This window comes from Leiobunum rupestre, chromosome 2, assembly GCF_980474605.1.
Source record: "Leiobunum rupestre chromosome 2, qqLeiRupe1.1.hap1, whole genome shotgun sequence".
In the NCBI taxonomy this organism is placed as follows: domain Eukaryota; kingdom Metazoa; phylum Arthropoda; class Arachnida; order Opiliones; family Sclerosomatidae; genus Leiobunum; species Leiobunum rupestre.
Genome location: NC_143385.1, coordinates 53,724,118 through 53,733,893, shown reverse-complemented (window position 1 = coordinate 53,733,893; position 9,776 = coordinate 53,724,118). Strand labels below are relative to the sequence as shown.

At 32.4% G+C, this 9,776-nt stretch overlaps 2 non-coding genes across 2 annotated transcripts; both read right to left on the bottom strand.

Moving 5' to 3' along the window:
* Positions 1–5,168: 5,168 nt before the first annotated feature.
* LOC149958396 (5S ribosomal RNA) lies at positions 5,169–5,287 on the bottom strand. Its single transcript, XR_016478701.1, has one exon. It is a non-coding gene; the product is annotated as a 5S ribosomal RNA (ribosomal RNA).
* Positions 5,288–6,248: 961 nt separating this feature from the next.
* LOC149958395 (5S ribosomal RNA) lies at positions 6,249–6,367 on the bottom strand. The gene has a single exon (XR_016479478.1). It is a non-coding gene; the product is annotated as a 5S ribosomal RNA (ribosomal RNA).
* Positions 6,368–9,776: the final 3,409 nt, after the last annotated feature.

Sequence of the window (9,776 nt, the reverse complement as noted above, 5' to 3'; positions counted from 1 at the left end):
TGTGAAAGGGGAGAAGTGAACCTTAAAGGTACTCGAAATTTTTTGCTCGTCAAAAAGGGGAAAAATAAATGTGGTAAATTTTTCTATTGAAATCTTATTAAAAAGTTGAAAACAACGGTATGAATATTATTTAATTTCATATTTATTATTGAAACAAGTGATTTTGTTGTTAATTTTCATTTAAAAAAATTATTCACTTAAATCAATTACCTTATTCTTCAATCATAATTATGTATGTAAGTAAGTAAGTAAGTATAATAAAACAGAAAACGTTTGCTCAGCAGATAAACACAAACAGCAGTTTCAGAGTTTCTCGCGGTGACCGCTACGTGGCTCTTAGTTAACTGAAATGGCAATTCAACTATTTATACCTTTTTCAGATGAGGCCCATTAAATCTGATTTGGAAAACCGCAGTTTCTACATCAGTAGATATATCAGTTTAAAAAGTTAACTGAGGCTTACAAAACAGACCTACAATGCACCTTAGATTATTCAACAATAAATAGGTTAAGTCAAACGTGAAATTCAGTGGGCGAAAATTGTTCACCCTTATTAGGCCTAATATACGTTTTCACGTCGACGCAAAAATCTTCGTTAGGCCTAACACAATATTTTCAAGTCGACGCCAAAAATCTTCGTTAGGCCTAACACAAATCAAGGAGGATTCGTTAGACATAACTTCAGGGCCTCCACTCAAATCTTAAATTTTTTATAGGAAAAATAGGATTATATTTCTAAAAATATAGGACTTTATAGGACTATTTTTACAAAATTATAGGATTTTATAGGACTATATATGCTATTTAATTTACTAACTTTATGCATTTAAAAACAAAATCTATATTTAGATAATTAAATCTTTGAATAGAAACTATTAAACCATTTTATCACAAAAATATACTAGTAGCTAACCATGTTAACAATAGCAAAAGTATAGACTAGGATTACTTGGTATAGCAATTTATCCTATAGGCTATAGCTAAATCTAGCAATTTAACTGACAAGACTGGTTGGATTTGAAATGGGCAAAATATCAAAATTATAGGATTTTATAGGACTTTTGGGGGATTTTGCTAAAAATATAGGATGTTATAGGACATTTTTGAAAATATCGGATTTTATAGGAATTATAGGACCTCTGGGGGCCCTGTAAGTTTTCGCGTCGACGCAAAAAATCTCTTTTACCATCGTGGCGTTTTTGACCTTATGAAAACCATTCCTTACAAGGCTTGATGCATTAATACTTCCTAGCGAAACCCCAAAAGATTTTATTATCATAAGGGCGAAATTCCAAAATGAACGCCAGAGGCGCCTAGCTTTGACCTCGGATTAACAATAGAGTAATATCGGCGTGACGTATGTCGACGTCACCCATGCTTTTTCCTATAGATAAAAAACTGCCTTCAAAATGGCGGCCATAGCCCAAAGCTACAGAGCGATACTACTCTATAGTAGTGCCTACAGCCTACCTGGATATATCACTTGGAAGAAACCTGACCAGCAAATGGCTTTTGCGACAGCAGCGCTGCTTCGGCGAAGTTAACGGATAATTTTCGAAACTCCCGTAACACGTAGCCTTCTACAAGGCAGAACCCGTAACAAGCACTTAGGAAATGCACGCGGAACACTAGAGTGATATATCCAGGTAGGCACTACTATTGTTAATCCAAGCTTTGACTGTCCAGTTCCCCGAAGTACCCATGGGAAGAATTCTACCATAGACGAAGAACGGGTCTAGGCGTCTCAATAAAAGCAGATCAGCGAGTCCCCAAGGAGTAAAGCACTGACAAGGAGACGACCCGAGGTGATAATCACCGATTTTGTTCAAAGTCGAGTATAATGTACACCTCCATGTAACTTGAAAAACCTACAAGGGAAAAGTTGCGACGGGCTTTCGTTTTGCCATGGCAACCGAAAACGTTTTTGACAACATGATTTGGAATTATTTCCATTGAAAATAACATGGGAATCTGAAGGATTTTAAGGGTCCCCAAATTGACCAAATTGCCTTTAAACTTGATTAAATTAAATTTTTAAAATCAATTTAAATGTATTTTTAACGGTTTTGAAATTTTAAAATATTTTAATTTTTTGAAAGGTTTCACAGATTCCCATGTTATTTTCAATGGAAATAATTCCAAATCATGTTGTCAAAAACGTTTTCGGTTGCCATGGCAAAACGAAAGCCCGTCGCAACTTTTCCCTTGCAGATTTTTCAAGTGTCATGGAGGTGTACATTATACCCGAGTTTGAACAAAATCGGTGATTATCACCTCGGGTCGTCACTCGTCTCCTTGTGAAAGCTAGGTTTTATTTAGTCCTTGTCTCTTGGTTTTGAAGCGGTGCCGAAAATAAAGACCTTTTCACACGAGCCAACTTTTTAAATCAAAATGCTGAGTCAGCAAAAATGGATCAGTGATCCATTTTTTTCTCGCGTACATTTTTGGTGGATCAACTCTTCGAACTTTTATTCACACGAACCAACTAGTTGACTCAACTCAAGTTCACTCATCTAGTTGGATCAAAAAGTTGGCTAGTGTGAAAAGGGCTTAAGGCCACATTTTAGGCGGTAAAAGTTATATAAAAGTTTAAAAAAGATAAAATTTTACCTTTATATCATATAACATTTATCATTTACTTCGACCAGGACGACCCCGTGTGCAAAGGCTTGTCTCTTTTGTGAAAGTGTGGTGAAAGTGAAACGCAAAATCTATTTTACAAGTCGTATTGAAGTTGGCTTAGTTGGTTGGTTACCGGTTGAATTGGCAACCCTGTTACCGCCCGACCGAAAATATTTCAGATCAGTGACTACGAGATAGGAGAGCAGCGTTTATTGAGAAAGGATACAATTTAAAAAATTGAAAATTCACGGCTTCGTTGATTGTGATAATAATAGTTACGTAAGAAAAGTTGTACAGGAAATTATTGAATTATTTAACAGAAAGCACAATCTCTTTTTCAAAAAAAATGTCTGTTTAATCAGCTAATAATCGTTTCAAACGTGACAATGTTTTTATTAAACGCTTTGAGCTGAAAATCATCCATTTTTTAACGTTCAAATTTGAAAATGAGGTTACGACTATTTAATCTAAATAAACATTGTGTTCGTCAAGTTACGAAGAGTACCGTTTCCTGGTTTTGATTTATTTCGAAAGTTGTCACGCGCTTGTCCGACACTTGTGTACACAAACGAAACGCGAATCTTCCACAGACATAGCTGGAGGTTTATTGAACTTAAAATTTGACATTTTTCACTCCTTCTTCCTGCGTTTTAATGACGTAACTTAATATTCTAAGTTAATTTTTAAGATATGTAAATGTTTTATTGCTCTGTTACGGCAAACGTTTTTCTCTGAACTTCAAACGTAATTTGTTTGTCCTATTAAAGAGATTAAGCTCGTACAATAAAACGTCTAAGGAGAGCGCCTAGACAGGGCGTAGATAATTACAATTTGAACACCTTTGATAAAATGTTAGAAATATAATTGCGTTAATTTTGAATAAATTTATCTGGTAATTTTGTATAAATTGTAATTTAATAACTATTGGAATGACATTTTTCACAACAAAGAGAGTCTAAGATAACATCATAGGTCACGGAGGTCATGAAAATTCAGACACTATTATTAAATTAACAGTTATTTATAGCAATTAAAGTATATATGAATTAAATTAATTATTATTTTAATATTTAATACTAAAATTTTATTTATTTATATAATTTTTAACTTAATTCTATATTTCTAAAATTGTGTAGAGAAACTAAAATTACTAAGGAATAAATTAAATGCAAAATTTTTATTAATATTCGAAAATTAAGTAAATTTATTTATTTATTTCTAAAATTTAGAGAAACTGAGACATATTTAAATTAAATGCTAAATTTTTATTAATATTCGAAAATTAAGTAAATTTATTTATTTATTTCTAAAATTTAGAGAAACTTAGACATATTTAAATTAAATGCAAAATTTTTATTAATATTCAAAAATTAAGTAAATTTATGAATTTCTAAAATTTATAATTTATATCTATATTTGGTTATAAAATTAAATTAAATTAAATATTTTTCTAAATATAAAAAACTTAAATTTTAATATTTCTATAATTTATTCCTATATTGTGGTTTTAATACTTTTATCCCCTTTCAACCCCAAAAATCAACTCGATTTCAACCAGGAATTTACTGATGCATGTGTATATGTATAGGTTCACATTCCCAATAATTTAATTAAAAAACTGAACTAATTCAGCCCGAGGGGTATTCGTTGGTAAGTTACCGTTTGAATAAACACAAAAAACTCGTTGTTTTAGCGTAAACTTTCTCACGAAAATATCGAAAGTGATTAGAGCTAACCTTAGCCCAATTAAAATTCAGGGCAAAGGTTAGCAACGTTTCAACGAACAAAATATTACGCTTATAAGCGCCACAAGTAATTGGTATAAGAAAAATATATATTATTTTAGGGTGCCATAAAAATGTTAGATATTTTCTATCACACAAAAGAACGCCACTGGAGCGTAGCGAACGGTCGAATTTGACAAAAAAAATCTTAAATATTTTTTTGGTAAAAAATAAATTGGATGACAATAGGGATGTTTGTACCTACAAATAAAGAATACTTTGTATTTTCCGAATTGATTGCAAACGAGCTAAGCTCATGTATTTGGTTTTGGGCGCAATGATTTTAAATTTGAATAATTTTTCACATTCATTCTTCATGGCACTAATTAATTGTTTGGTTTCCCTCGCCACCTAGCGGATGCAAAATTCTCTAACGGATAAAACGAACTTAAAACAAATCAAATCAAATCGTTATTTCATTAGTGCTTTAAAACCATATTTTATACTATTGGTTGTTGGGCTAAATCAACAGAGTGACTTGTGACTTATTATCAATAAATTAATCTAATTTAATTTTTCTAATTAGTCAAAAGTAAAATAAACAGTCATATAAAATAATTAAATATTAATCCAATTTTAAAACTTTCTAAGCAATTCCAGGGTTGGAAAATCAATTAAATTAATTTAAACTAATTGTCATTTTTCTAAATTATGTTTAGCCATTAACCACAAATTGAATTAGAATAAGTACCCGACGTTTTTAAATATAATGCAATATAAAAGTTATTTACTAAATTAATGGAAAAAATAAAAAGGTATGGTAGCCAACGGCACGCGGTGTTCCCAGGTGGTCTCCCTCCCAAGTACTGACCGCACTCGACGCTGCTTAACTTCAGTGATCGGACGAGAACCGGTGTATTCAGCGTGATATGGCCGTTGCCGACGAGCGACGTGTTGGAACTTCTAGCATTTACTGTTACAGTTCCCTTATCTGTGACGTAACTAAAGACGTTACGTTCAGCTTTCTATCTCCAAGATAATCGTTCTTTTTAGAAAGTAGGCGTGGTCTTCTTGTTTTAATGTGACTCTTACGTCACAGTCTCTTACTTTTACAAGTCTTCGAGCACGTGCTACAGTCGCCAGAGGAATCAGGGGCTAAAATAAGGATTTCTTAGAACTGCCCAAAAAAAAATAACTATATACAAACGAAACTCAAAAAGTATAATTTCAATGAGCTATAGAAGCAGTTGGAAACTTGGAATTATAATATTTTTAACAACTTGTTAAATAAAACCACAATAGCTGCAGGTATTTTAATTTTTTCGTATTCTTTTGCGGTAAATTCACGATAAATAGCATTGCCCAAAATTGCCACAACTGCCCACTATTTTAGACCCTGAGAGGAACATAGGTTAATTTGTCTGATTTTATATTATTTATTACAGTTTCAACACTTTTAAGCATACATTTGTGGTTGTATTTATTGGCTTACTATGAATTAATTAAAATAATTAATTTATTTGAACGTTGATCTCTAAACACAGCGCCATGCTGAGGGAGTCGCTACCCCATCTGATGGCAGAAAACGTTACTAAAATTTCAAAGATTTCCCCTTAAAATTATAATTATTTATCTTAATTCAATACACATAGTAAAATCACTAATTTCGTTTAATTTTTAGTTTTGTAATACGAGAAGAGTAACATTTTAAATGCCCAAAATGGTGAAACGCAAAATTTGTGGCCTACTTTACTTTAGGGTTTCATCGGTTCAGCGTTATCTACAAAATTTATTTATTGCGACTCTAGAATTTGTCACAATTTTCTGAGCGGTAAAGGGGTAAAATTCTTCTCGTTTTCAATTATTTATTACTTTTAAGATGAAAATTTAAAAAAGTATGGTTGCCAACGGCACGCGGTGTTCCCAGGTGGTCTCCCTCCCAAGTACTGACCGCGCTCGACGCTGCTTAACTTCGGTGATCGGACGAGAACCGGTGTATTCAGCGTGATATGGCCGTTGCCGACAGGCGGTGTGTTGGAACTTCTAGCCGCCACTGTTACAGTTCCCTTATCTGTGACGTTAAGCCTTCCAAGGAGCCTTCTAACTCAAAAGTTAAATTTGATCCACGAATTTGGGAAGCAGATGAGTGATGAATAGAATAGGCGCTTCAAAAAATATCTTCAAGTTAATAATAATAATTTTATTAGTCAGGAAAGGAAAGTGAAATACCCTTATTGAGCCCTGAAACACGAAATAGAGTAGTTTCAGTTCGTAGCTTTGGCTATGGCCGCCATTTTGTGCGGGATTTTTTCTCTATGGGAAAAAGCATCGGTGACGTCGTGTCACGTGATACTGAAATCACTGTATATACAAACAAAAGAAAACAATAAGAACGAAAGTGACATACAATATATAACATTAATTAATAGTTAGGTTAGCTATATGCGTAGTTAAATTGTAGGTTAAAATAACGAAGTTTTTATTTTAACCTACAATTTATAAAATATATAGCAGATAGAAAATTATATATATATATATATATATATATATATATATATATATATATATATATATATATATATATATATATATATATATATATATATATATATATATATATATATATATATATATATATATATATATATATATATATATATATATATATATATATATATATATATATATATATATATATATATATATATATATATATATATATATATATATATATATATATATATATATATATATTTTGTTATTTATTTTTTACCAGCCACAAAAGTGACAAAACTTATCAAGGCGGCTGAGGATTTAACCTTAACAATTGTCGGGAGCTGATTCCAATCATTTATAACCCGTTGAGTGAAAAACACACGGCGATAAGTAATATTTCCGAGAGCTAGGACCTGCAAGTCACTGTTAATAAAGTGCTTTTAAACTTTTCATCTGTAAATAGAACGCCGTGTTTTTACAAAGCTTTAATGTGTCCTTTTAATCTACCTGGTTAAATAGACACACTCGCGGCCAGGGTTGTTCAAAATGCATTTTAAAAATGCAAAATGCCATTTTACATTTTGCATTTTGAGTTTCTAGGAAACTATTTTTTTTTTAACATTTTGCATTTTGTGGGTTTGATATGTGGAAAAACATTTTCAAAATACTATTTCAAAATGTTTTTACTCAGCTCTGGTGCCATCATCGCAGCTCTTGTAGAGAAAGTTCGTCTGCTATTTACTTCCTCGTTCAAGTAATCATATATGGCTGCGAGGATGGTTTTTAAATATCTACGTAATTATTATTAATTACTAATTAATAATAATAATTAATTAATAATTAATTATTAATAATTACAAACTAACGGTGGTAACTAATTATTAGTGGTAAAAGTAAACAAAATGCATTTGTAAAAACATTTTGTCTTTTTTTAATTTTTATTTTGAGCTGCAAAAACCAATTTTCAAAATGAATTTTGTATTTCGCATTTTGAGTTACAGAGAAAGTATTTTGCATTTTGAAAAAAAAAGCATTTTAAACAACCCTGTTGCATACCGTAAAAGTGAAATGTTTCCATTACTTCAAAAAGCACTATATAAACAGTAACTTGCGGCTAGGACTCTAGGAGCAACAAACCCAGCACCCCACGCAAGAAGAACGCAACCCGTCAAAAGTCGTGCATTTTCTCGCGTACATTTTTCATTGGTTAGACGCTTTAGAGCCTGCTGCCGTCGGAAGGGGAAAAATCGGAAATTGTCTTCCCCCCGCCCGTAAAACGTTCGGCGTAAAGGCTCGTCCAATGAAAAATGTACACAACACTGCGTTAGCTTGTGTAACGCTATTTTAATCGAGATATATAATTCCTTTGAGTTTCCCTCTAGCGTTCAAATGTAAGGAACATTATAAAACTAGTCTAGGGGTATGTTATTCAATGAAATCTAAAATATCGCGCCAATAGTCCATTTTATTACCACACTACTTACAAACGCTAAATAACGTTAAAGCGCGCAAAAGTTAAACTAAAATCAATACACATCAACAAATAATCCCCGATAAGGCGACAATCCCAAACCCCAGATGTCTAAAACTATCCCACCCACCATTCAAATTATCCCCGACACTCTTAAACAAAATATATCCTAATTATGTACTCTGCCAGATTTGTATTACCTATATCGTAAAATATTTTGCCAAGTTATGAGCTGTTAAAAGTAGTACTTATCACAGATTATTGGTGCACTCAAATCGTCGACACTACACTAAATTTGTCAGATCTTCAACTCTGTCCTTTTTTGTCAAGTCTCCAGGTTTTGATCGCCAAGATCATCCGGGCACATTGGGTCACGAGTCGGTTACACCAATCGCTGACCGCGGGGGGATTTGGGTAACCAATCCAAACATCGAAAGAGGGTACAATTAGAAGTTTAAATTTATGACGGGATGTTGAATAATTATAGAGGTAACGTTGAGAAAATATTATTTTTAGGTTTTACGATGGGTCTTCGTAGATGATACCGCGAAAGGCTCTATGGCATATCATGGCAGGCTTTTTTTTTATTTGGCATGTTGGAATTTAAGATTTACAACTATAGGCAATCTGGTCTTTTCGAGTCTTCTAATTTTTGGCAGATAAATAAGTTTTTACTCTTTTCCAAAATATCGCGAACACTCAAAAAGAGGAAAACCGCATCGTAAATTATTTGACCATCGGCACGGTCTTTTTATTGTGGATATTCCTGAGAAAATAGTTTATATTAACAAAAGGAAGGGGACTTCGACCTTCAAAAGGGGGAAACCACTGAAACTAAGGTACGCCAAACTTGGCCCGCGTCCTGGGGGATCTAGGCATGGACACTGTCGCGGATTTGGTTAAAAACAACATACGAAAAATAAAACTTTAATGATAAAACTAATTTTTAATAAAATTTTGAAGAAGCGTAAATTTTTCCGTGGCACTTGTTTAAAAGCTAGCTGCGTTCTTCTTGTGTTTGTTGCTCCTAGCTTGCAGGTCCGAGCTCTCGGAAATATTTAGTGTTGTAAGTCGGAAAATTTTCCGTATTTTTACGCAAAAAATAAAAAACAAATTAATTCCATGATTAGTCAGTCCATTATAAAGCGGAATTTTTGCCTCATTTTTTCGAATTTAAAAGTAAAACTAAACCTCTAGACTAGTTTAAACTGATTAAAAATGTAACACTATTAATGTTTTGTGGTATATTTACATTTTATATCGATAAAAAGTTAAAAACATTAAAAACCCTTAAAAAGTAATTTATGTTTTAATTTTTTATTTTAGCGCCGCAATCCGGAAAATTTCCTGGAAAATTTTCCGCATTTTATTTTTCCGGAAAATTAACAACACTAGAAATATTACTTCTTGAAGATGTTTTATTGAAGCGTTTGAAGCTCACACCGATGAAGTTTTTTAACCTT